The sequence below is a fragment of the Suncus etruscus genome, chromosome X (assembly GCF_024139225.1).
Source record: "Suncus etruscus isolate mSunEtr1 chromosome X, mSunEtr1.pri.cur, whole genome shotgun sequence".
Lineage (NCBI taxonomy): Eukaryota > Metazoa > Chordata > Mammalia > Eulipotyphla > Soricidae > Suncus > Suncus etruscus.
Window position 1 is genome coordinate 72,718,114 of NC_064868.1, and position 27,976 is coordinate 72,746,089.

At 39.3% G+C, this 27,976-nt stretch overlaps 1 pseudogene; it reads right to left on the reverse strand.

Moving 5' to 3' along the window:
- Window positions 1–566: 566 nt before the first annotated feature.
- LOC125998915 (eukaryotic translation initiation factor 1A, X-chromosomal-like) lies at window positions 567–26,758 on the reverse strand (annotated as a pseudogene).
- Between the last annotated feature and the right edge of the window lie 1,218 nt (window positions 26,759–27,976).

Here is a 27,976-nt window from a genome sequence, read left to right on the forward strand (position 1 = left end):
ATGCATGTAGTCAAAACATACTTTTATGGTGGGTAAATTTCCTACTTATAGTAAATAAAAAAAGCTGATAAATTATTTCCAATGTTATGAGTGCCACCTAGTGTTCCATTTCTGCAACTACAAACCTTATAAGTTAAAAACTGCTTATTAAAATAAAACGCAGGTTCTAAAACCTGCATTTTGGTAATGCTTTCCTGTCGATGACTTTATTGTGGAAAATGAGGTTATGAAAAGAATGTGCGATATAAAAATTAGTATAAAAATTGTCACATGCTACTTAAATATAAAAACAGATCTAACTTTTTTTTTTACTTCAAATGCATATCTGCCTCCCTTAAAAATGAAAATCTAAAGAAAATACGGTTAAAATATAGAAAGTAACAGACTAGTTCAAACTAGGACTTAGTCATCAGAATCCATCATGAGTAGTGGGAAAATGATTTATTTACTCCATCCATTTACTTTATGGATGTGATAAAAGTGGGAAAGGCAGTAATGCATTTTTAAATCATTTTAAAATAGTATGTGTGGTCTTTTACCAATGTTCATAGTGAGTTTATATCAAAGGAGCAAAGTGGGATTTCACTACAAGAAGTCTGCATTACCAACTTTTGAAAGAAACACATATACCGTACAAACAAATCAGTCTGACTTACCAAATTGCAATTATACTAATAAAACTTTAATCTTTAACAGGTCACAAAAAACCAAACTGTTGAATAGTCCTCAGAAAGTTGGAATATAAATGTTGAATTCAGTTTACATATCATCAATATCTTCATCATCATCTCCAATGTCATCAAACTGAATTTCATCTTCATCTCCAGGACCAAATGTATCAGTTTAGTTGATTTTAGCATGTTTTGGAAGTTCACCGTATGCTTTCAGGCTTCTGGCCTCATTTGCATTGTATTTTAAAATTACATCAGCTTTATTATCCTGGTAGTCTCGTAAGCCAACCAGTATGATGTCTGATGTATTTATCCAAACCTTTTTTCTCAGTTTCCCTCTGATATGGCGTAACCTCTTTACACCATCAAAACACATTGCCTCCAATCTTCCATTTCCCAACATTTTGATAACTTGAGCATACTCTGTCCATCCTCTTTGAATACTAATTCTCTTTTTTCAGACTCATTCTCATTCTTACCTCTGCGTCTGTTTTTACCGCCTTTAACTTTATTCTTGGGCAGGGCAACGCCTCGCTGCTTCTCTGGCTTTTTAGTCGGGGGGGGGGGGCAGCGGCGACGAGTCCGAGGGGGGCTAGCGGAGGTGGGCACGACCACGCGGGCTCAAGCAGCGGCCAAAGGGCACCTGGCGTGCGCGGGAGAGACACCCCGCAGACCACCACGCACACACTTTCGGCAGGAGGAAATGGCGTCGCGGCTCCGTTTTTCTATTTCTCTATGTTTTTTTCATTTACCATTTGATTTTTATAGGAAGTTATTCAGTATTCCTGGGTTAGATGCAACTAATGCTTTTGTGGTTTTGAAAACATTTTTATCACTCCCTCAAATATGAGTCTTAACCTTAAAAAGATATTGTTTTCATCACTGCTCAGGCTTGTTCAAATTTTTTTTATATCCCAATGGAACTTAGTTCCTGGTGTTGTTGCCTGGAGCTGTATCAGTTCTACACTCTGGCACCAACTTGTGCCAGTTTTTATATAACAAGGAAATGACAACTTGACCTTAGACCAGGTTGTCCTATCACATCACCTAACACCAAATGGAACTCAGAAGATGTATCGTCCTTATTTGAAAAATAAGAGCACCAACTACAGAAAACTGACTTTGACAACCGGGACTGGGCAGAACTTACCTTGGGACCAATAAGGAAAACCCTACCCTAGGCTGTAGCCCAGGACACATAAAAAACAACAACAACAAGATGTCTTATTGCAGAGGTCCAACTTGGATAACAGAGACTGAGCAGAACATTTGGATCCATAATATCCTAGGCTTCGGCTTAGGGACTGAACGAAAACAGGGAGCAATTGTTACAGAGAACTGAACACAACAACAATGATGGATAGGAACTTCTAGAAACGAAAGACACTATCCGAGACCCTGTCCTATGACGTGCGGAAATACCAAGATGGCTAGCTACAGTGGCTGGATTTTCTCACTCACAACTGAGAGGAAAGTTTCCTGGCACCACAAAAAAGCCCTTGGGATGGGGTAATGAGTATATAATGAGCCAGTGGTTGATCCCACTGAAAAGAAAGAAAGAATTCCCTTTCTTTCCCAATGCTCACTGTGCCTATGAAAAACAAGTGGGGGAACGCCAATCCCTGCCACTCCAGCACCCCTTCTATCTTTTGTTTTGTATTGATTTTTTAGTTTTTTACTTTATTTTCCTTCTATTTTTCCTTCCACTTTTTTCTTTCTTTTTCACTCTTGTGGTTATTTGGTGATTTTTTTTTCTTTGCATTTATTTATTTATTTATTTTTTTCTTTCTCTTCTTTCTGTTTTTGGTAGTTGCTACCAAATTATTTCTTCCCTTTTTTATCCTTTTTATCTCCAACGATAACAGAATAGATATCCAATCTACAACAAGCTGTAAAGTGGAGACCAGTAAAACTAGTATTCTGGGAGGTAAAGGAGAGAGATATGGGATACATGCTGGGAACAAGGGGCGGAGGGAGGACAACACTGGTGGTGGGAATGCCCCTCATTCATTGTCACAATGTACCATAAATAATTCTGTGAAAGATTTGTAATGCACTTTTGTCACAATAAAAATTTTAAAAAATGTTTTAATCAACAACCTCGAATCACATGAATGCATCCAAGGTCATTTGAGGCTCAAAAATTTAAATATGGAATTTTTGGAGTGATACCTGAAACTAGAAAGCTAGTACTGGAACTTGTACCCTTAGAGTAGATCCTTCAGGAAGCTCTCCCTATTGTCATTTGGTCACAGAATGAGGATAAGCTGTTGATGAACCAAGAAGTGGGTCCTCACTGGATAAATATTTGCCAGCCTGGGTTCCCGGACTCTGTACTGTGATAGATATTTATTTTTGATACACCCTCTATATATTATTTTTGTTAAAATCATCTGAATTACGACACCAATCTGGGAGAGGCCTCCTTAATAACTGAAACAAACAGATGGAATTTAGAGTCTCAATTTAATAAATCTATACCACTAAACTTAGTCTAATTCAACTATAAATTTCTTCCACTTCGTTTTGTGTCACTCCCTGGGCCTGCAGGCAAAGCAGTTGTTCCAGCAATTTGAACTTTCTCTCCAGTTTCTCCTTCCAACTTTCTTATCTCACCCTAAAGATATCACTTTCTAATGAAATCCTCAGGACTTTGTATATATGTATTTTTTCCCCCTTTGGGTTTTGGACCACACCCAAAGTAGCATAGACATTACCCCTGGCTCTGCACTCAATATGCACTCCTGGCAGGCTTAAGGAATGCCAGAGATGGAACATGGATTGGCCGCATGCAAGGCAAAAACTCTGTACTATTTGCTCCCACTTCATGGATTTTTTAATATAATATTTATTTTAATCATAGTGGCTTGCATATCATTGACGATAATATTTTAGGTACATATTAACATAAAGACAGGGAAGTTCCCATCACCGAATTGTCCTCCCTCCACCTCCGCTCCCGTCCTACCTCTCATAACCTCCTCCCTCACCCCTGGGACTGCTAGAATAAATGGTCCCCTCTGTGCCTAGCTTACTACGTAGAGGTCCTACACCTGTTTGTTCTTGGTACCTCCCTTATTTCACGCTCTAATTGGGAGGCAGGACTAGATAGTTCAAGTTATGTGGTTTTGTTTGAAGAAGAGAAAGGTACTAAACTGGGAAAAAAATCAAATATGCCCAAAAAAGTATAATTTAAGGTATCGTTTCTTTTTTAGTGAATTTCTTTTTAGTGAATAGTGTTCCCTACAAGGGTCATCGTTTACCTCACACTTTTATCTTTGTAAATTTGAAGATTTTTGTGGATATTTTTGAGAGGAAAGAGTAATAGTTTTGTAACTTTTCAAGAGCATTGCTAATGCCCTTTAGGATTATTTTACACCAGGTGAGATTCTTTGATGATGTCAGGATAAAAGAAATTACCTCCTCCTTCAGATGGAAGTTTTGCTTTTATTTGCAACTCATATCACAATGTTTTAGGATTCAAAACAAGCTTCATGAGACTGCAATTATATTATATTTTAATCTTTAGGATATCAATCAGTCCTAGTCAGTGCTCTAAGCATTAATTCAAAAGACCTTAATAACTTTAAAATTTAGTCTTTGCTGTCACTGACAGCTTTTTTTTGTTTCTTGTTGTTGTTGGGTTCTTTCTTTCTTTCTTTCTTTCTTTCTTTCTTTCTTTCTTTCTTTCTTTCTTTCTTTCTTTCTTTCTTTCTTTCTTTCTTTCTTTCTTTCTTTCTTTCTTTCTTTCTTTCTTTCTCTCTCTCTCTTTCTTTCTTTTTTTCTTTTCTTTTCTTTTCTTTCTTTCAGAATCATTCACAGCCAGGGTTTATTCCTGGCTCTGCTCAGAAATTACTTGTGGCAGGTTCAGGAAACCATATTGGGATGTCAGGGATTAAACCGAGATAGCTGCACGAAAAGCATATGTACTACCCTCTATGCACCAGCTCCAGCTTTTTATTTATTTATATTATTTATATATTTTTTTTAATTTTTAATTATGAGAACAAAGATGCAAAGAAAGAGAACAAGGTAAAGTTACAGTGGAAGGACAATCACCCATAACATAATTCTCAGAAGAAGTCCCCTTGCTGATATTTTAACTTTGAACTTTCAGCCAAAGAACATTAAGATAAATAAAATAGAATCCATGTACAATTACTTTGTCCCTCAAGTCCCCAGATTGTAACACTTTATAATATTTCTTAACAGCACACAAGGCAATCTAAAGCCATAAAACTTACGTAACTCTTTAAACATTAGAGGCATAGTATTTTTACATTTCCATGTACATGCATATTAGCTTAAGTTAACCTCAAATTTTAAGTGGTAATTTTTTAAGGATTAGAGTCAAAGGAGCACAGTAAAAACGGTGTTAGAGTGGCAATTGTTGTTTGCATAGGCCCACCAAAATATGAGGGGCATGGAAAGGAATAACCTTGGCCTAAATACAAAGAGACCCTATCCCTGAAGTTTCCTAGCATAAGACCAAATCTAGGCTCCAGGCAAGCTAGATCGTCCAATCCAAGACATTGTCTGTAGTGCCAACACACTTTTATTTTTCACACAATTTCTGTTGTTCGTATCATTTTTCTGTATTAAAGATCCTGGAATCTGCATATCCTACATTGAAGTCAGGATGTGGAGCGTCCTCTTGTTCCACCTCACCATTAAAGGGCAATGCAGGAAGCCCTGTCCTATAAGCAGGTCGTTGTTGTTGTTAAGTCCTCTCAGTATTAAGGGAAGTCTCTTTTGAGCAGGTTGATGTCTGAGCAGTGGTAGGGTCTTCCGTGGTAGAGGACTGCTTCCAGGTGATGTTATAGACAAACCTGAATGATTCGTGGATGGCTTCCCGAGTTCAGGGGTGAATGAAAGATGCCCTTTATTCAGAGGCCTGTGCCAGGTCGTTATGTCAATGTTCAGGGTGTAAGGTCCCTTTGCACTAAAAGATTTGTGTGTTCCAATCTCTATTTGATAAGATCTTATTTGTATGTATAGTATTTTCCCATTTTAATGTGCCTATGCAGAAAAGGAGCAATGCCACGTGGTGTTATTGGTGCATATGGGGGCCATAAGAACAAGTCCAACAATCCCCATGACATGGTTCAATCATAAGCATTAAACTGGGGGACTCTTTCACCAAAATATTTATTTATTTATTAATAGAAAATAAATTACAGGATCCAGAGTGGTGGCACAGTGGTAGGGCATTTACCTTGCATGCAGCTGACCTAGGACTGACTGTGGTTTGATCCCTTGGTGACCCATATGATCCCCCAAGCCAGGAGCGATTTCTGAGCACATAACCAGGAGTAACCCCTGAGCATCACCAGGTGTGGCCCAAAAACAAAGAAAAAAGAAAAAGAAAATGCATCACATAGTTGACATAGTTGCATCACATATGTTGACATAGTTGATCTATTTTTGATAATAAAATTCATTTAAAGTTTAAAATATTAATAGATATAAATTTTTCTAATAAAACTGACCAAGAGTACGTAAATAGAATTGAAGGTCACTGCATCAAAACTGTAAGGAATATATTTCTGCAAATGGACAGAACTGATCAGGAGCCTTGTTTGATGGACCATCACCTGTATTTTCATTACTCCACTAACAAACTTTCCCCAGTGACTTATGCTCACTGTATGGAACTTACCTTCATTGTAAGTTCTTTGATGGAAAGTCACCTATTGCTTATTGCCACACTAACAAACATATCCTAGGTGATTTCTACTCATTATATGTCCCTCACATGTACATTCCCACCTTTCCCCCTCAATCATATGACTAATTTTCCTGGGAGAGTTATAACTACATTTAGAATAGTATGACACCCTAACTGTACTTAGCATAAAATGAGGTTCCTGCTGCCTCTCTCCCCAAGTCTTTGGCTGGTAGGGTTTAGGTCACACTGCCAGTGCTCAGAGGTTACTCCTGGCTCTGCACTTAGATCGTTCCTGGCAGTTTTGGGGGATCATATGGGATGTAGAGAATCAAACTGGGGTCAAAGCAGGGTTGATCATGTGCAAGGCAAATGCCCTACCACTGTGTTATCTCTGGTCCCTATCCCCAAGTCTAATTTTGCAGCTTATTCTGGCCAGACAAACATCCCAACTTATCTTCCTAATAAAGTTTTCTTTAAACTTACCAGTTTTGTGGTTTGTTTTGTTTTGTTTGTTTTGGAGGTCACACCCAGCAGTGTCAGGGCTTAGTTCTGGCTCTGAGCTGGTCAGTTGTCTGCAAAGTAAATGCCCTACCTGCTGTACTATCTCTCTATCCCCATGATCTTGTGTTTTTATAAGACATTAAAGGCACATAAACCCACAGATATGTATGGACAGATGTCTAAGTGGGTGGGGTGTATTATATTTGCTGGAGAAATGACAGAGCAGTCTCTACACTCGCCATTGCACGCTGAAGCCATTCAGATATTCAGAAAGAATGCCATAATGGTGGCCAGAACGGTGGTGCAAGTGGTAGGACATTTACCTTGTGCTAGCCTAGGATGGATAGCAGTTCGATCCCCTGGTGTCTCATTATGGTCCCCCAAGGCAGGAGTAATTTCTATGCACATAGGCAGGAGAAACCCCTTAGCGTAACTGGGCATGTGATCCAAAAAGCAAAAAAAAAAAAAAGGTAAGAAGAAAGAAACTGCCATAACTGAAACTTCTGTAACAAACTGAAACTCCGAGCCAACTTAACTAGACCCTGCATTTTCCTTCACTCTGGCCTTGGAAATGCAAACATATTACCATAATCTGGACCTTCCAGAACTCAAAGTTATTTGCTCCTTTCCCAGTTTAGATGTCTCCTCTTCTGAGAGGCATTTATTTCCAGATACCAAATTTAAAACAGCATCATTCATTTTCCCAATCATCTGATTTCAGCTTTTTTCCCTCCCAGCACAGTAATATTCCCTGGCAGTGTTTCTATTTGTTTGATGTTCTTATCTCCCAACTAAAATGAGAAAGAGCTTTATTTTCTGTCCATTGACACCTAGCAAAGTTCCTGGCATGTAAGAAAGTTTCTAATAGTATAGAATTCATTGTTTTCAGATGCTCAGAAGCAACATAATGGAACAACAACTACGAAAACCAGAGATTAAATGCACAAGAAGAAAAGACAGCTTTTTGTTTTTTATTTCAGTCCACACTGGACCGTGATTGGGACTTAATTCTGTCTCTGTGCTCAGAGATTACTCCTGGGTCAGTGGCATGCAAGGCAAGTGCTTTACTGCTGTCTTTTCCAGCCCAGTTCATTTTGCTTGCAACATCGCAGTCCCCAAGTTGACCCTTTCCCTTCCTACTTAAAGAGACCCTCAGGGGCCCTAGCAATAGCAGAGTGGTAGGGCATTTGCTTTGCACCTGGGCCAACACAGAACAGACCCCAGTTCAATTCCCAGCTTTCGATATGTTCCCCTGAGCCTGTCAAGGGTGATTTCTGAGACAGAGCCACAGCCAGGATTAACCCCTGAGTGCTGCCATATGTAACCCCCCAAAAAAACAGTCCCTTCACCAGGAAAGGAAGAAGAAAAAGGACAGTACCAACATTAAATTTCAGAACAAGAGACAAACACAATAAAGAGTTCCACATACTATATACTGAAAAAAAAATTAATGATACCTTATAATCTTCCAGTCTAATTTTACTACAAAATGAAGAGATAGAAATTCAAAGGGTATATAGATAGAGAACCTAAAGCCGAGTCCTAAAGGTCAGGTAGCCCTCACCATTAATGCATCAGCTCTTCCTATTTCATCCGTTATATTGTTTCTTGTTTTCTTCTTTCATTTTTTGTTTTTGTTTGTTTGTTTGCTTGTTTTTGGTTTTTGGGCCACACCTAGTGACACTCAGGGGTTACTCTTGGCTATGCACTCAGAAATTTCTCCTAGTTTGGGAGACCATATGGGACTCTGGGGGATGGAAATGAGGTCTGTCCTAGGTCAGCTGCATGCAAGGCAAACAGCCTTCAGCTGTACCATCTCTCAGGCCCCAGGCTGTTTCTAAATAATCTCTGGTTGTGGTATTAGGAATGACTATGAAAATTATCTCTATGTATACATATATAATTATTTAAGCACTTTGGTTACGAAATTGTTCATGGTTGAGTTTCAGTCACAGAATGTACACTACCCTTCACCAGGGCACATTTCCCTCCACCATGTCCCCATTTTCTCTCCCATTCACCCTCCCCACCGAGTTCTGGGGAAGGTATTTACCCCCCCCCTTTTTTGACACTGTGGTTTTCACTGTTGTTAATGAAGGAGTACCATGCATGTCACTTTATCCCCTTTCAGTATCCAGTTCTTGTCCAGAGTGATCAGTTGCAACCATTATTGTTCACTACTCTGACCGCAGTCTTTTCTAGTGAACAGTGAAACCTGCAAGTTCCTGCTTTGGTTTCAGCTCACCCAGAAAAACTCTATCCAACACGCTGAAAAAAGGAAACCCTACTGCACAGATCTTTGGGTTGTAAACTGATACAACCACCAGTGTCAAGCAACATGTATATTGCTTTAAGAATAAGAAAACTGCTACAAAATATGACAGTTTCATACCTGAGAATATTTCCTAAGGAAATGAAAACAGAACCTGGATGCAGTTTAGCTGCAAAGTACTTACCTTGCATGTGTAAGGCCTTGGATTTGGTCTCCACTACTGAAAAAATAAATAAGTGATCCAAGTTCATTGCAGCATTCATGACCAGTAGCCAAATAGCCAAGATACAAAACTTGAGTCCATGTGAAAATTAATAAATATAAAAATGTGATCTATCAATGGCATTGGCCAAGAAAACAGAAATAATGACAAACAAATGGGACCAAATCAAAATGAAGAACTTCTGCACTGCTAAGAAAATAAATGACCAGGGGCCAAAGAAATAGATGGAGTTAATACGTTTTCTTTGCATGCAGGTCAGTGGTTCAAATCCCGGTGTCCCATATGGTCCTCTGAGCCTGCCAGGAGTGATTTCTGAGCATAGAGCCAGGATTAACCCCTGAGCACCGCCGGCTGTGACACAAAACCCAAAAAAAATAATAAAAACAAAAAAAGAAAATAAATGACCATAATTATAAAGACAACCCGTAGAAAATATGTACCCAGAATTTACTTGAAAAAGCATTAATGTATAAGACATTCAAAGTACTGGTAAATCTTAGCAAGAAATAAACAATCAACCCCATAAGTATACAGAGACGAGGGCATAAGAGGGGAAGGCTAGGGGCCTATCAAGGCTCCCAGCACACCCAAGTTAGGGAGAAGGCCTTCCACAACAGAGACCGTGTGAAAAATAAAAGTGTGTTGGCACTACAGACAATGTCTTGGATTGGACGATCTAGCTTGCCTGGAGCTTAGAGTTGGTCTTATGCCAGGAAACTTCAGGGGTCAGGTCTCTTTGTATTTAGGCCAAGGTTATTCCTTTCCATTCCCCTTATATTTTGGTGGGCCTATGCAAACAACAATTGCCACTCTAACACCGTTTTTACTGTGATCCTTTGACTCTAATCCTTAAAAAAAAAAACGACTTAAAATTTGAGGTTAACTTAAGCTAATATGCATGTACATGGAAATGTAAAAAATATTATGCCTCTAATCTTTAAGGAGTTATGCAAGTTTTATGGCTTTAGATTGCTTTGTGTGCTGTTAAGAAATATTATAATGTGTTACAATCTGGGGACTTGAGGGACAAAGTAATTGTACATGGATTCTGTTTTATTTATCTTAATGTTTTTGGCTGAAAGTTCAAAGTTAAGATATCAGCAAGGGAACTTCTTCTGAGAATTATGTTATGGGTGATTGTCCTTCCACTGTAACTTTACCTTGTCCTCTTTCTTTGTATCTTTGTTCTCATAATTAAAAATAAAAAATTAAAAAAGACTATAAATCTACGTTTGTTAAAAAGAATACAGAGACGAGATTAACAGAAAGTCAAAGATGGTCAAATTGTATATGAAAAAATGTTCTGCATCGCTAATCATCAGAACAATGCAAATAAAATCAATACCAATGATTGTTATCTCACACCAGTATGACTGGCACACAGCACAAAAAATTTTAAAACAAGTGTTGGAGAAGATGCAGGAAAAGGGGAATCTTCTTTCACTGCTGGTGGGAATGTTGACTAGCTTAAAATTTTAGTGCATCAACATGGATATTGAGCTTTGATATGACCCAGCAATATGGGTGTGGGCATCAATCTCAAGGGGGAAAACATCTATTCATAAAAGTCATCTGTTCTATATTTATTGCAGCACTATTCATAGTAGACTAAATCTGGAAACAACCTGAATGTCCCAGAACAGTTGACTATAGCAGGTGCCCAACGCTTTTTATGTTCTATAAACACAATAGACAACTCCTCAGCTATAAGAAAAAATAAAATCATGCGATTTGTCTCTACGTGGATGGAACTAGAGATTATCATGCTGAGTGAAATTAGCCGGAGGGAAGGAGGCCTACACAGAATGATCTCTCTAATTTTAGTATATAAAAATTCATTTTAGGGGAACAACATATGGCCCCAAACCCAGAATATAATAACTGGTCTAAGCAGGGAGACATAGGGAGTGGAGTGGAGATAGTAAGGTGAGGGGGACAAGGGGACCCTCCTGTGACAATGATGTAGAGAAATTGACACTATGGTGTAGGTGTGGTGTTGAAAGGTTTTATATATATATGGTATACAACAGTTTTGTAAAGTTGTAAACAACAATGGCTAAAATAAAGATGTGATGATTATATGCAACAGAATATTAAGTCATGAGAAAAATAAAAATCTTTCTACTCACAACATAAATAAACCTTGAGGGATATGTGTTAAGTGGAATAGGTAAAGGGAGAAGTACAAAATGATAACACGTATGTGTGTGATCTATAAAAACTGAACTCAGAAACAAAGAGTACAGTGGAGGTTTCGGGGACTAGGAATGGAGGAAATATGTTGGTCGAGGATTAAAAGACTTTCAGACAGAAGATGACTAAGCTCTGGGTAAGAGAGAGAGAGTGGGTAAGTCTTGCATGCACCCAACCAGGATTTGATCCCTGAAACCCCAAATGGCCCCCTGAACCTTACAAGGAGTGACTCCTAAACAGAAAGTCAGGAGTAAACCCTGAGCACGTTCACGTGTGGACTAAGAACCAAAAAAAACCCCAAAAATATTAAAATCATTAAGTTCTTAGAATAAAATTTAAAGCACGGTAATTATAGCTAATAAAACAAAGTATTATCTTTAATATATGTGCTATATACTATACCTATACACAAGTTACTGCTTATACAAAGGTTGTCCCTATGTGTAGCCTATGTGTATAAGCTTTTGGTATTCACATAATAAGTGAAGCATGAATTTCTACTTGAAAATTGCTAAGAGGGTTACTGGCCTGTGACTCAGTGGAAGAACACATCTTTTCCATGTGTAATGCCCTAGATTTAAACCCCAGAACTGCAAAAATTGCTGAGAGTAGACTTTATATTTTGTACTTATCTCCAAGAACCACTGGGAACAAAAACCTTAAAGAGTTATTATAGACATATTAAAATTAAGACACTAAAACATTCTTATAGTGAGCACCGGAGTGGGAGTCCATGGCATCCAGATGCATTATGCACTGGTTTCTGTGGATAAAAGCATTAGAACATTATTGTAGACATCTATAAAAAGTAATTGACTGAACGTCTTCTCAATCTAAACAGCTGTATCCATTGTCGCAGGTCTCTTTGAAGTACAAAAGAGAATATAGGCTTTTGTGTTTCTCCACTTCCACCAGATTTGATTCCTTCTCTTCACTATACCCTAGTACCTACAGTGTTCAGAGTATCTACCATTAAGCCCATGTGTTTCTTCTTGCAGTTATTCTAAATACCACATATAAGTGATCTCATTCTGTATTCATGCTTCTTCCTCTGGCTTACTTCATTTAACATAATATCTTCTAGTTCCATCCCAGTTGCTGCAAATTGCATGATTGTATCATTCAATCCTCACAGCTATGCTGTATTCCATTTTATATATGCACCACATATTTATGATCCACTCATTTGCTGTTGGAAATCTAGTGAACCTAAGAATTTTGAATGCATACTTATGTCTCAGTACAACCAACTAGAGCAAATAATCACTATAATAGTTCGTTATAAATTTTATTTTACATATTTATATATTTATATAGAACAGTGGTTCTCAAATAGTGGTGCATGACCCACAGGGGTGGGGCTCGAGCTCCGTAAAAGGGGGCACGTTTGACCTTGGCAAACACTGTCATAATAAGCTAAGTCCCGTTTTTATGTCTCTGTATGTCTCTGGAGCTGAGAGTTGCTGTGTCCTACTTCAAACCCCGCTTCGAAAAGCTATGCATTGCAAAACGTGCTCATTGTAGCCATTAATCCAGACATCACCTTTGATTAAAAAATCAGCTCAAATTATTTTATAAATGTTTGTTGTACAGGTTAAAGTTTTTTTTAATAACGATACTATTTACAGTCGCGCCGGAGACACGAAAATGTTTTCTTCTTCCTAGGGGGGATGACAGAAAATAATTGAGAATCACTGATATAGACTGATATGAAAATACATGTAGAATTAAACTTTCCCCTAGAAATGCTGAATATAATGCAAAAGCAGCAGTACAGTGGGTAGGGCATTTGCCTTGCACAGGTTAAACCAATTTTAATTAAGGGCATTCCTTATAGTTATTCCCCTAAAGATCCATCAAGAGTAATTCCTGAACACAGAATGAGGAGTAACCCCTGAGCACTGCTGGGTGTGACTCTTCTCCCCCAAATAGCAATGCTGAATATGTAAAATGAATTCACCTCTAAGTTGTATAAAGTGATCTGATGGAGAATGAAATTGTTACTAGGTTTATAAAAAATACAATATGTTGAAGTTCCAAGATGTTTTAGTAAAATATAAGAGGCTTTGTTTTGGGGGGTGGCGAATCTTGTGCTCAGGATTCTTTTCTGTATCAAGTCAGGATTGGCTATGTGCAAAGCCAGTGCCTTGACCTCTCCAAACCCTAAAAGGTTTATTTAATATTTAATTAATTAATGCAATTATCTATTTAATATTTATTTGATATTCAATTCTGGGCACATATTGGTGCCTGGGGGCTGCTCCCAACTTTGGCCTGGCGGAATCCAAGGGAACACGCTATATCAGGTATCGGAAGGCTGCATGCAAGAGAACTGCCTTAACCTCTAAACAGCTTTTTCAGAATAACTAGGTAGAAAGTCTTCGAATACTAGCCAAAGGAGGGAGTCAATTTCACCTCTATTACGTTTGAACATAGTTGCTAGTTACTGATAAAACTTTCTGCATGCCTTTACTGTCTTTTCTTGGGTCCAGGCAAAACCCCCATTAAAGGTCACTCTGCAATGGTTTTGTGCTAAACTTTACAAGTTTTGCACAAGAACTTGAGAAGAAGTTGTTGTCATCATGTTTTATGATCACATCCAGCTCTGACTCAAACAGCTGACTTTGTATTGTGTCCTTTTAGTGCCTTTTATCTTTTTTTTTTTTTTGGTTTTTCGTTTTGGGGTCACACCTGGCTGTGCTCAGTGGTTACTCCTGGCTCTAGGCTCAGAAATCTTTCCTGGCAGGCTCAGGGGACCATATGTGATGCTGGGATTTGAACCACCGACCTTCTGCATGCAAGGCAAATGCCTTACTTCCATGCTATCTCTCTGGCCCCAACCTTGTTATCTTTGATACATACATTTATATGTATTCGGCATGGAAAACATTCTTATACACCCATTTGAACTTGTGTTCACTCCTGCATTAACATGTAAAGTTACATGCATATTGTTTTTATATATTTAGCTTTTTCTTTTTAGAGTTGATATCTGAACATAGGAAATGAAATTATGAGAGAATTTGGCTAGAGGGGTAAAACAGCGGACGGGTACTTACCTTGCACATCACAGACATAGTGTTAATCCCTGACACCTTCGATGGCCCACCAGAGCCCATGAGGCATGGTCCCTGAACTCAGAACCAGGAGGAAACCATGAGCACAGCCAGGTGTGGTCTAAAAGTAAAAAAGAAACATCACTGAGAAGTATTTTTAGAATATGAAGCTACAAACCACAATTTCACACTGGAGTGTATTCTAAATTTCAAATTAAGTCCAAATGAGTTAAAGACAAAAAATCTACCTATATGAATCTGATATAGGTTAATGAAGGCTGGACAATGAATTGTCAATGCAACATCTAGGATAGCATATTACTATCCTCTAGGTTTTATGTCTTCTCATTCACTATATACTCCATTACAGGAGGATTTAGAAGTTTTGCCTTCTGGCCAGGAGTACTAGTGCATGGGAGCACTTGGGCACAAAGAGTGGGGTAGTGCAGTTAAGGCAGAGAAGGAACCATCAGAGAAGGTATCCAACCCGAGTCTGTCACATGCAAGTGCCTGCCTCACTGTACTATCACTCCATACCAACAGGCACATTTTTAAGTTTGGACATTGTAATGTGGATCTAGTGCTTTTAATTTTGTTGACTCTATGGTTCAGGTACATAGAGTTCTTCAGCAAGAATCGTGCTTCCTGAGCCTTTTATGTTCCTACTGCCCCCTTCTTTCCTTTCCCCCATCAGTTTCTTTTCTTCCCTATCCTCAGTTCCACAGTGCAAGTAGCATGGTGATTGAGGTATCTCTCCCTTTGATGCTTTGTTTTCCTTTGTCTTCTTATTCTATACACTAAAGATAAGTGAATAATTACCTTATGACTCAGCAATTCCACTTCTTAGCATATATCCTCAAAATAAAAATTCATTCAAAAGGACATATGCACACCATTATTCACTGTAACTCAAAGCACTAAGGTAGGCTATGGAATCAACGTAGGTGTCCAACAACAGATGAGCAAATAATTAAGAATTGATTTTATGGGGGCCGGTGCTGTGGCACAAGGGGTAAGGGGTCTGCCTTGCCTGTGCTAGCCTAGGATGGACCACGGTTCGATCCCCTGGCATCCCATATGGTCCCCCAAGCTAGGAGCGATTTCTGAGCACATAGCCAGGAGTAACCCCTGAGCATCACCGGTGTGGCCCAAAAACAAAAACAAAAACAAACAAAACGAATTAATTTTAATGGGGCCAGAGAGATAACACAGCAGTAGGGCATTTTCTTGCATGTGACTGGCAGGGGAGGGACACTTTTCAATCCCCAGCATCCCATATATTCCCTTAGCCTTCCAGGGGAGATTTCTGGGTGCAGAGCCAGGAGTAACCCCTGAACACCTCTGGGATTGGCCAAAGAACCAATCAATAAAAGTTAAAAAATAGATTTAATTTTATGTTTATAAAATCCTTGTATATCTAAGTGATGGTATATTTTATTTAAAATGACTACAGGGGTCTGAGTGATAGCACAGCAGAAGGGCGTTTGCCTTGCATGGGGCTGATCGAGGATGGACCTAGGTTCCATCCCCAGTGATCGATATAGTCCCCAAGCCAGAAGCTATTTCTGAGTGCATAGCCCGAAGCAAACCCTGAGTGTCACTGGATATTCCTTCAAAGGCTACAAATATTTAATAGAAATTACTTAAGTGTGTACTATATAAATTTCTCTAATAGCCTATATTGACTCAAAGGCTCTCATTGTACAGTAAAGTTTTAATAGCAGGATTCCCTTTCTCTTGTGGTTGGACATCATTCCATTGTATTGTTTTAAAAAGGGAATACTTGGGGATCAGCATGATAATACAGCATTCAGAGAGTTTGCCTTGCACACAGCGGAACCAAATTAGATCCCCAACTCCCCATATGGTCCCTCAGAACCTCCCCGAATAATTTTTTGGGGGGTTGGGTCACATCCGGTAGTGCTCAGAGGTTACTCCTGGCTCTATGCTCAGAAATCGCTCCTGGCAGGCTCAGGGGACCATATGGGATGCCGAGATTTGAACCAATGACGTTCTGCATGAAAGGCAAATGCCTTACCTCCATGCTTTCTCTCCGGTTCCGAGTAATTCTTGAGAACCAAGCCAGGAGTAAGCCCTGAGTTCTGCCTGGTGTGGCCCCAAAACAAAAACAAACAAAAAAACAAACCAATAAAAACAGGAATATTTTGGAGTCCAGAGAAATAGTACAGCAGCTAGGGCTTTTATCTTGAACTCAGTTGAGTCAGATTCAACCCCTGGTACTCTATAAAGTACCCTTAGACAATGAGTAATAATTTCTCAGTGCAGAGACAGGTGTAATCCCTGAGAACTGCTGTGTGTGGCCCCTAAACCATAACCAAAATGAAATACTTTCTGAGAAATGCATCAGTAGGCAATTTAGTCACTGTGTAAAAGTTACAAATTAGGGACCGCAAGGGGGCCCAAGCGGTAAGGCATTTGCCTTGCATGCGCTAACCTAGGATGAACTGTGGTTAGATACCCCCCTCCTGCATCCCATATGTTTTCCCAAGCCAGGAACGATTCCTGAGCACATAGCCAGGAGTAACCCTTGAGCGTCACCAGGTATGGCCCAATAAACAAACAAAGAAAAAGTTATTGATTATTATAAAGAGAGACCCATGTTAGAGACTCCAGAAGTCTGTGGCCGGAAGGATAGCACAGCAGCAGGACGTTTGCCTTGCATGCTAACGACCCCAGACGGATCACCGGCATCCCATATGGTTGCAGAGCCTGCCAGGAGCAATTTCTGAGCCAGGAGTAACCCCTGAGAGCCATTGGGTGTGTCCCAATAAACATAACAAAAAATAGAAGTCTAGGTTATATGAGATAACCCGCTGGGACCATTGTCATATTACTGTTTGCTTTAACTTAAACATAACTAATAAATATTATTTTAAATGCATATGTATATGCCTATATAATAACTTCTTCATTAATTTATTCATATGTTTCCTTCTTGTCTTTGTTATACTAAGTGATACTACAATAACCATGTGAGTGCATGTATTTTTTTTCACTTTATTTAAACACTGCGATTTACAAAATAGCTTGAAATTGTTGTTTTGGGCATTCAGTGATTCAGCACCAATACCACTACCAGTGTAACTTTCCCTCCATCATTGTCCCAGTTTCTCATCCACCCCTCAAGCCTGCCCCATTAGAAAGCAGAAAATAATTTATTTTATATTGCTTATTACACAAAAGTGGCTAGTGGAATTATTAAAATTATTTTACATGTATTTGGATAATTGAACAGAAGTGAAATTTCTGGACTACATGGCATTTATCTACCTACCTATCTACCTATCTATCATCTATCGATCTATCTATTTTATTTTTAAGCCACACCTGTTGATTCTCAGGGGTTACTCCTGGCTCTGTACTCCGAAATCAAACCTGACCAGGGGGATCATATGTGATGCTGGGGATTGAACCCAGATCCTCCCTGGGTCAACCGTGTGCAAGTCAAGTGTCCTACCGCTGTGCTATTGTTCTTGCCCGGCATTTCTATTTTTAATTGAGGAACCTCCAAGCTGTTTTCTTTTGTGGCTCTGCCAATTTATATTCCCAACAACAATATACAAAGGCCATTTCCACTTATCTTAGCAAATATTTATTTCTTTTTTCTGATATAATCAATGAATGAGTTCTAATCATTGGCATTATCGATACACAGTTACTGCAAATCTAGACCCAACTCAGGCTGGATTTTACCTAAGTGGTATAACATATGCTACACATGTATAAGGTCCTAGCTTCCATCCTCCCTACTGAACATAAACAAACACACACACAAAATACAGAAAACAAATAAAAAGCAAACTCAATAATTTTATTTGAATTGTGGGGGGAACATGAGTGCAAAAAATAATATTAGAAGGTGACATTTAAAAGAAATGTAAGAAGCCCAAGGCACATCTGGTGAACCTCACCATCCACTATATATATATAGACTGAGGATTTACCTCACTTGATTTACATGTGTGAGGCTCACGGTTCAATACTTCTCACTGTTTTGAAATAAATTACTAGAATATTCTGAAATCCTGGCTGCTGATTTCCAATAAAAACATTTTTAATATATTATGTTTCAGTTTAAGAGCAACATGCAGATTTTTGAAAATCTTTTTCACATACCTGAAGATTGTCATATAGACTGTTGTAGAAGAAAATATTCTATTGACAAGTGATAAATGGATCATTTATGACAAAGTTGATTCGTTTAATCTGGTCTACTATGCATATGTTTTATCAATAACATGACAGATTCACTTTACTTGAAGCTATAAAAAGTTTTCAAAGGGTCCAGAGCAATTAGCACAGTATGTAGAGTGTTGCCTTTCATGCTGATGACTCAGGTCGGATGGATCCCTGGCACCATATATAGTCTCCTGAGCCCCACCAAGAATAATCCCTGAGCACACAGCCAGGAATAAACTCTGAACACTAACAGGTATGGCCCCCAAATATGAACAAAAAAGGAAGTAACAAAGACTGTAGCAAATAAAATGGAATATAGAGCAATGAGATCTCAAAGATTCAGAATGATGGCTTTCCAAATGAAGGAGTGTGCACATATATAAATGTGTGCGTACATGCATGTGTGCATTATATATGTTGAAATTCAAAGCTTAATTGGTGAGTATTGATGTGGAAGGAGATTAATTAAAGAATAACAATGATAGAATATGTTGGTGTAGGACTGGAAAAAAAGCACAGCAGTTCTGGTGCTTGCCTTGCATGCAGCCAACCAGAGTTGGATCATGGAAACCACCAGGAACTTTGCCAGGAGTAATCCCTGAGATCCTTGAGTAAAATCATTGTGTGGTCCTCAAACTAATAATAACCATAATTATAATAATAATAAGCACTTCTTAAAGTATTGAAAGTATTAATGTTTTTATAGTTCTCAATTATGTTAGAGGTCATTATCATAAATCTAATCACAAAAAGTGTTTATGTCTTATTGGTTTTAGAAAATTAGAAACAAATATCTCGTCCTTTTTGTAGACCATGCTGACTCTGAAATACTTTGAGAAGATATGGGTTTAGTATAGAGGGGTTAGGGTGCATGAATGCACACATAAAACAGTTCCATTTCCCTTCTGATTTGTGAGACTGACCACCTTTCCTTGAACCTGGAATCTTGCTCTCAAGATTTCTGGAATGGGAAAAGAGCTGAGTTCTGCCAATGCTAATTATTCTCGGCAACTAATGCTAGACTTCTCTGAGTCGTCGAACTTATGAATCCCAAGTTTTTTTTCCTAGTATGATTTCTGGGAACAGGTAGCATATTTGCATTCATGTAAGCCCTATGTTCTGTTTTGTCTGAACTTGCTAGGCTTTAAAAGAGTGTGGCATTTTCTTACACACATAAATTGATCAGAACCCACCTGTATATTTGAGAGTTTCTCTGTGTGATTTGCTACTTTAGAGATCACTGTCAAGACAATTCTAAAAACTGTGGTCATTCTCCTTACTCCATTTCCTCCATTGGTTTGATCTCCAGCATCAAATGGCCTCAGATGGCAAGGAATAGCCCAAAAGGTCCTGCTCCTCCAGTGAGGCTGGGTAATCCTGGGCACTGCAGGGCATGAACACATCCTCTCTCCCTTGCATTGAAATTACCTGAAAGGACTCCCAGACTACCAACATTGTTCGTGCCCCTCACTACACCCAATTTAAAAGTAGGTTTGAACTTGGGGAGATAGCCTAGTTGACTCCTGGGGGTACCACAATTAAAATATGCGCAAGCACCAACATTTTTAAACAGTGTGGAGCTGGGAAGATTGTCCAGAGAATTAGAGTGCATCCCTTGCATGCTCGAGGTCCTTAGTAGGATACCTGGCATCTCATAGTCCCTTAGTACTTTTGGATGTGGCCCTTGTGGCTTACAGCTCAGCCAATGTACCAAACCATCACACTTGTACAATTGGGCTGCATACTGAAGAGAATGGTCTCTTAGAGCCCTGAGCACTGTTTGGTAGTAAACCCCTAAAATCTGTACTCTACTGAATTCCAGAATTGTGTGAATATCACAATCAAATGTGCAGTCCCCACCCCAATCAATCATCTGAACAAGATTGGGAAAGGGAAACTCTATCAACAAACACAATTAAGAAAGTTCAATTCAAATAAAAGCTAAACACTGGTGAAGGATGATGTACATTTGATGAACTGAAACCCAATTACAAATAATTTTGTAACCTTGGTGCTTAAATAAAGAAATCATTTAAAAAAATAGAAGCTTAGAAGCTCAGGGACTAAAGCGAAATACGGTAGGCAGGACATATGTCTTGCATGCAACCAACCCAGGGTTGATCCCAGCCACCACATATGGACCTTAGAGTCAACCAGGAAGATCCTGGAACTCTGAGCATTGCAGGGTGCGGCCCCAAACAAAACAAAAACAAAAAACAAGATGCTTTTAGAAGGCCAATTTCACATTAACACTAGCCATCTGGCAAACTAAATGAATTTTCTAGGCTTTGAATATTGTCTGAAGATATTCTACTTTCCATATAATTTATCAAAAGAAGCCACTAATATGTCTCTTGAAGATTATGATAAGTTCTTCAGATACTTTTAAAGAAATTATTTTGTTAATTTAATTTGATTGCATTTAGGTAACATATTTACAACAGCTTTAATGTTTATGGTTTTAATGTACAGTTACTATACCTCATGATTACTAATGTGCCCAAGACCCTACACTACTGTCCTTGTGTGATTCTAGTTTATCTCTTCATTCTCCATCCTCTCTACTTGCCCTTATTCCTTGTTTTTGCTGCTGTAAATAACTTTTCTCTCTTGGGTTCTTGCCAAATTTTATCTTTGTATCGTTCTCTTTTTTTAATTTTGCAACTAATGGTCAGCTTGAATGTGTGCATTAGCAACCCCTCCTAGGACTGGGATTCTCAGCAATTATTCTTTGTCCTCTTCTGACATTGTTATGATTTGGAGATATTTCCTACTTTTATTCCCCACCACTATTCTATGTTTCTTCATATTTTACATCTCTCTATTGCCTCTTTTCTGATGATGTGTAGTTTTAAGCTTCACTTGTGACTCACTACTGTATTTCTTAGATCTTCCAATTCTATTAGAATAATTTCTATAATTTTGTATCAAATTTATTCAATATTAGTGAATCTCTCATCAAATACTTTCTTCTGTTCAGTTACTTCTAAAGAGATATTGCTGTGAGATTATCCTGACACTGAAAAGAACCTCCCCCTCACAAAGTCAGTAAACTTATACAATATTGTTTGTGGTATGAAAAATATTCAAGAATAAAATAATTGTGAGTTTTGATATGACTACTTGGGTTTTTCCATGATACAGGTTAATCATGCACATTTTAGGTTCAGTTGAAGACAAGACCTCACTCATACAGATTGTACACTGAGCCAATAACTCTTTCCCTACTGGGTCATTTTTTTGTTTGGGGCCATATCTGGCAGTGCTCAAGTTTTACTCCTGGCTCTACCCTCAGGAATAACTCCTGGCAGGGTTGAGGAACTGTATGTGGTACTTGGGATCAAACCTGGGTTGGATACATGTGCAAAGAAGGCACCTAACCATTTGTACCATATCTCTAGCCCCTTATATTATTTTTAAAATATATCTTTTCAACAATTTTGGTGCTCTGGATTAAAATGTCCATTACTGGGGCTGAGCTATAGTGAGGTTGGACCTGGGTTTGATCCCCAGCATCCTGTACAGTCCCTCAAGAATTGAATGGAGTAATTCCTGAGTACAGAACCGGGAGTAACCCCTGAGCATTTCAGGGTGTACCTCCAAAAAAAGCACCAAAAATGACCATTATATACTTTTATAAAAGCTGTATAAGGAAAACTTTCTGCCTTAACTGGCCCATCATTGAATGAGGTTTACAATCACCACTTCTAGGTATGGCAACTTCCAGAAATTTATATAAAAGAGATATAAATGGAATTATTAATGGGGTACTGTATAGGCCAATCTATTTCTAGATAGCCTCAATGTCAACAACAGTTAGGATTATTCCTTACATACTGATCCTATGTTCTTTCTGCCTCCACACTTCTGAAAAATCTTACCCTGCATGAGCTGAGTTCTAATGTTTGTACTTCATTAGGGGTCACTGCTCCAGGTAGGATCAGAAACCTCTAAAGGACAAGTCAAGTATCTGGGGGGTGGTATTTAGGCTTCAATCTCTTTAACTTTGGTTAAAAAAAGCCCGATTTACCATGTTGACCATTTCTAATCAGACCAGCCTCTAATACTAAGTATATTCATCCTGTTCTCTAACCAAATTCCACACTTTTTTTTTATATTGCTAAATTAAAACTCCTGTATCAATTTTATTTGGGGGGTCCACCTGCATTTGATGCTCAAGGGTTACTCCTGGCTATGAGCTCAGAAATCACCCCTGCCTTGGGGGGACCATATGGGTTGTCTGTGGATTGAACCATGGTCAGTCTTAGTCTTAGTCTTACCTTACCACTCCTGCCCCTCCAGTAACCATTAAATAACTCTTTCTGAGAAGCAAAATGATTTATCAATCATGTGAAATGCTCCATGTCGCTAACAAGAAAATGCCAAGAAAGCACTTATGAGTTATCTCCTATCCACTAAGATGGCTGCTACTTAAAAGAAAAAACATGTGTGGAATTTGGTTACAGAATAGGATGAATATACTTAGTATTAGAGGCTGGTCTGATTAGAAATGGTTAGTATGGTAAATTCGGGTTTTTTTTTTTAAATCAAAGTTAAAGAGATTGAAGCCTAAATACCCCAGATACTTAAATTTAAAAGATGTTATGCTATTTAAATTTAAATTTATGGGGCTGGAGAGATAGCATGGAGGTAAAGCGTTTGCCTTTCATGCAGGAGGTCATCGGTTCAAATCCCGGCGTCCCATATGGTCCCCTGTGCCTGCCAGGAGCAATTTCTGAGCCTGGAGCCAGGAATAACCCCTGAGCACTGCCTGGTGTGACCCAAAAACCAAAAAAAAATTTAAATTTATGCTGTTAATGCAGACTTAAAGTCTTATATTTTATTTTATTTCCCTTGCCTAAGAACAAAATACATCTCTGAGTTTGAGATTCAGGATTGTATCGCCTATTTCTAGATCACCTTTCCAGTTCCTTTGGTCTGTGTGCCTCATTTTATTCTAATACCAAATGGCTTTTATTGCTATGACTTATTATCTTTAGATTCGGGACAGGTGAACTTCCATTTCACTTTCCTTCAGGATTTATTTGGTATTTTATGGTGTTTTGTTTCCACACATCTTAAAATTGTTGAAATTTACCAAGTCATTTTAAAAGTGGTTGTATTGATTCTTTTTTGTAAATTTACTTAGGTGGCATTTTAACAGTGTGATCTCTTCCTAGCAATGAGAACATGGCACCTCTGTTATTTCATATATCTCTTAATTGTCAACCAACGGTTCTTCTTGTATTAGTAGAGAGTGTTAAGTCGTTTGTTAGAGCACTCAATGGTAAATTATCCTTTTTGGTGCCACTGTAAAAGGGTTGTAGTCTTAGTTCCTATTTTTTGTAGTTTCTTGTTTAGTAACATTTCAATAGACAGGTGGAGAGTTTACAAAAGGTGCAGCACATGCCTTACACACTGTCAACCCAAATTTAATCCCCAGCACTTCATATATGGTCCTCAGAGTACCACCAGGTTTAATCCCTGAGCTCACAGTAATCATTGAGAACCAACAAAACAAAAAAATGCTAATAATTTTGTATTTTAGAATTGATTTCTGCCACTATTCTGCCAATGCACATAATTTCTAGAAATCTTTAGTGTTTTCTATGCACTTATTTGTCATTTGAAAGTACTGAGATTGCTCTGTTTTTTTCAAATTTGGATTCCATATACATGTTGTCTTAATTGATGTCCATAGGACTTCACACACACCAAATTGAACAACAGAGATAGGAATGTGCATTTTTATCTTATCCCTCTGTGGAAATCTTTAAGTTTCTTACCGATAAGGATATTATAATGTGTACATATATCCAAACCACATGTGTACATTATGTGATTTGGATATGTGATTTTTCTTATGCTGAAGTGCTTTAATTATAATGTCTTGGTATTCCATTTAAAGGGAAGACGAACCACCAGCTGGCACTTTTGTCTATTCATCCATTCATCCCAATCACGGGGCAAAGAAGGTCATTCTATATTGGAGTTAAGTGATAACCAAAGATAACGTAGGTTTCTGCTATTCAAGGGGCTAAAACAATGTGCCTCAAATATCTAGGAAGATTTTGATTTTGTGTAAATTTTTCAGAAAATTTATGTCAGTACAAAAAAAGCAGAATATTTAATGTTACAGAATTGTTGGCAATTGAATCAACTTGCCAGGCAATGAAAACTGAACAGCTGACGAAGGGGGAAAGGGACTAAGAAATAATTAGTGAAATGAAGCATGTAAGTATGTGATAAATGTATAGATACAGAGAGCCAACATTATTGCTAGCATGTAATACAAATAGCAACAACCAACCAACCAAACTTAAAAATGTATCTGTCAATGAGGTAGGCTGTAGGATGAGACACATCAACACTGATGGTGAGACTGGTGCTGGATCATTATATACTGGAAACTCATTTATGAATAATTTTGTAAATTATAGTCACTTAATATTTATTTTTTTAAAAAGATTGGAAATACCAGATTCAACATGAGGTTTGATGTCAAAACCAAGTCCTCAACATTGTTTAGCTTGTTGACTTAATAAAATTCCCACATCAAGCAGGAAAACAAACTAAACTTTCACAGAGCGTTCTAAGGCAATAACCAAACTTTATTAAGAACAATAATACTAGAATATTTTAAATATTTCAAGATCCAAAAGAAATTATGCTAGACCATAACACACTAGAATCAAACAATCTTTCCTAAAAATTTCTGCAATAGCATAATCAATTTTTTTCATAGTAGTTCATATCTCATTTTTTTTTGGTGAAAGTCAAACATTTTTATAAGGAATGACTGAAGTTGCTCAATCAAGTCTTTTCTTTCAAACCTGAAAAGAAAAACACATGTAATTAGCCTGAAGATAAAGACAAATGGCTAAGTAAAGTATCCCTGAGGTGTAAGGTACAGTAGTGTACCCAAAAGAGACTGTATCGTCTACATGTGAAGAGAAAAATATCTTGCAAGGAAAACGTGACTGAATATTCAGAGTGTGAATTGATGGTCCATAACCAGGCCAAACTCTGGGAAAAATTGAAAACTACATAAATTTTAAAAAGGACTTGGGAAAAATAGAAAACTAGTTAAATTTTAAAAAGGGCTTGCACTTAGATACTGGCCACTAAGTCAATGGGGGGGGGGACAGTAACAAGGATAGAGGGACAAGGTTTGAGGTTTCAGAAAAGCAGGCACTCTTCCTTCCACAAACTCCACCTATCCTGCATTAGCCTTTTTGCTTTAAATAAACAAAGACATCTTTGCACCGACCTGCTGGCTTCCCTGATGGCTAACTCAACAAACACCTTCTTGACTGTGGGGAGCAGCAGGGAGATGTCCCTGGACATCCCCCCACTTCTACAGTCGAACCTTGGCTGACCGCAGCTTGCTACAGAAGAATAACAGAAACTAGATAACTGCTGAGGCAAGGCCAACAAGATGTGTGCAGCAAAAAAATAATAGGGACTGGCGGTTCTGAGCCTGCTCTCACTCTGACCAATACATTCCATGGCCATGAGAAAAGTTAGACATATAACAGAACATTCTCTTTAAGGTTCACTGAAAGGTTTAACATTTACCAAAACTTTGTGTACGCAAATGTTCAACTTAAGTTTTCATATGTTCCTCTTTATCTAACATTCCATCTGGCTGTGTACGTGACATCCGCGCCTTGTGGTTTTCCACCCCTTCCCCTCCTGGGCAGTGAGTAAAGACTGTCTTGGCAGATGATGATTGGTGCAACTCATGTTCCCCCTTCCCAGTTCCCCTTTTGGCTGATAGTATATAATTGTATGCTGCCCGAAATAAAGTGCTCTTAGTCTCTCACTGAGTCATGAGTCATTACTAACCTTTTGCTTCCACAGGTACTCAGGAGAATCACCCACCACGTTGTGTGGCCACCTTTGGGACAGTTCTGACTGCCGGTCAGCTAGAGCTAGGAACCCCTCACGGGGATCCCCCACAGGGAGCCGCATTTGGCGCCCAACGTTGGTGTCTCCATTCTCCTTATCGGCCGACCCGTTCTTCGGAATCCCTCACGTCTGGGTGAGTTGTGCCCCCGGGACGTGTGCGGTCTTTCCCCGTGCATGCACCCTCGTCGGCCCCCGCCTTCGGGCTACTCTCGCCTTTCGGCTAGTCTCTCGCCTCCGGGCTACTTCTTCCTCTTCTCCTCATCATGGGTTCCGCCCTTAGCGCGGAGGCCCGTTTCCTTCAGTCGCTCCAAGATGAGCTTGTTTCTCGTAAGGTCCATGTCTCTAAGGCTGATCTTTGCCAGTTCCTTAATGTTGTCCACCGTGCCTCCCCGTGGTTTGCTTTCACTGCGCCTAAAATCGCCCGCTCCACCTGGCTCACCATAGGTAACGATCTCACTGCCTTCTGTGATAAGCAGAATGACCCTGCCTTTAAGGACTGTATTCTTAAATACTGGCAGCTTCTTGACGGCATCATCACCGCTGCCCCCATTTCTTCCTCCTGCGCCGATATTCTTAAAGCAGGAGAAGCGGTTCTTGCCTCAGCCTCCCGTTCTCACACCCCTGCGTCGCCCACTCCTTCTCGGGACGGTGCCTCCGCCGTCTCTCAGCCCCCTCCCTACGTTCCTCCCCCTCCTTCTGCACCCGCTGCTCCTGTTTCTTCCTCCACTTCCTCTTTCCTTCCTCTTACCCGTGCCCCGTTCCCCGATCACCTCTCTCCCGAGGACGAGGCCACTCTGGAACAAGCTGCTGCCGCCTACGATTCCCGCTCACAGCCATTGCCCCCTCCCCCTGACTCTGCCGCTCCCTCCCAGCCGACTCCTTCGCAGTTTCAGTCTGCTATGGATAAAATCTGTTCTTCTCTAGACCGCATCCTCTCCCATGTTGCCCCCCCCTCCCTCACCGGCCTCTGTGCCCCTCCAAGCTTTCCCTGCTATTCTCCACCCCACATCCGAGCCTTCTCTGCCTGCGCCCCCGCCCTTGCCTGATCCTCCCCATTCCTCCCCGGCTGCTTCCTCTGCCTCCTCTCACCCTATGGTTACTCGTTCACAGGCTGCTGCGGGGCTCCCTCCCGATGACGGTGCCTCTAATGACGGTGTTGGGCATGCCCCAGGAAACGCTGGCCCCTTGCCTCCGTCACCTCCCCGTCGTCGCGGCCCTGGAGCTATTTACCGGGAGAATATAGAAATCAGGGATTTGGACCAAGCCTCCCTTAAGGAGGTT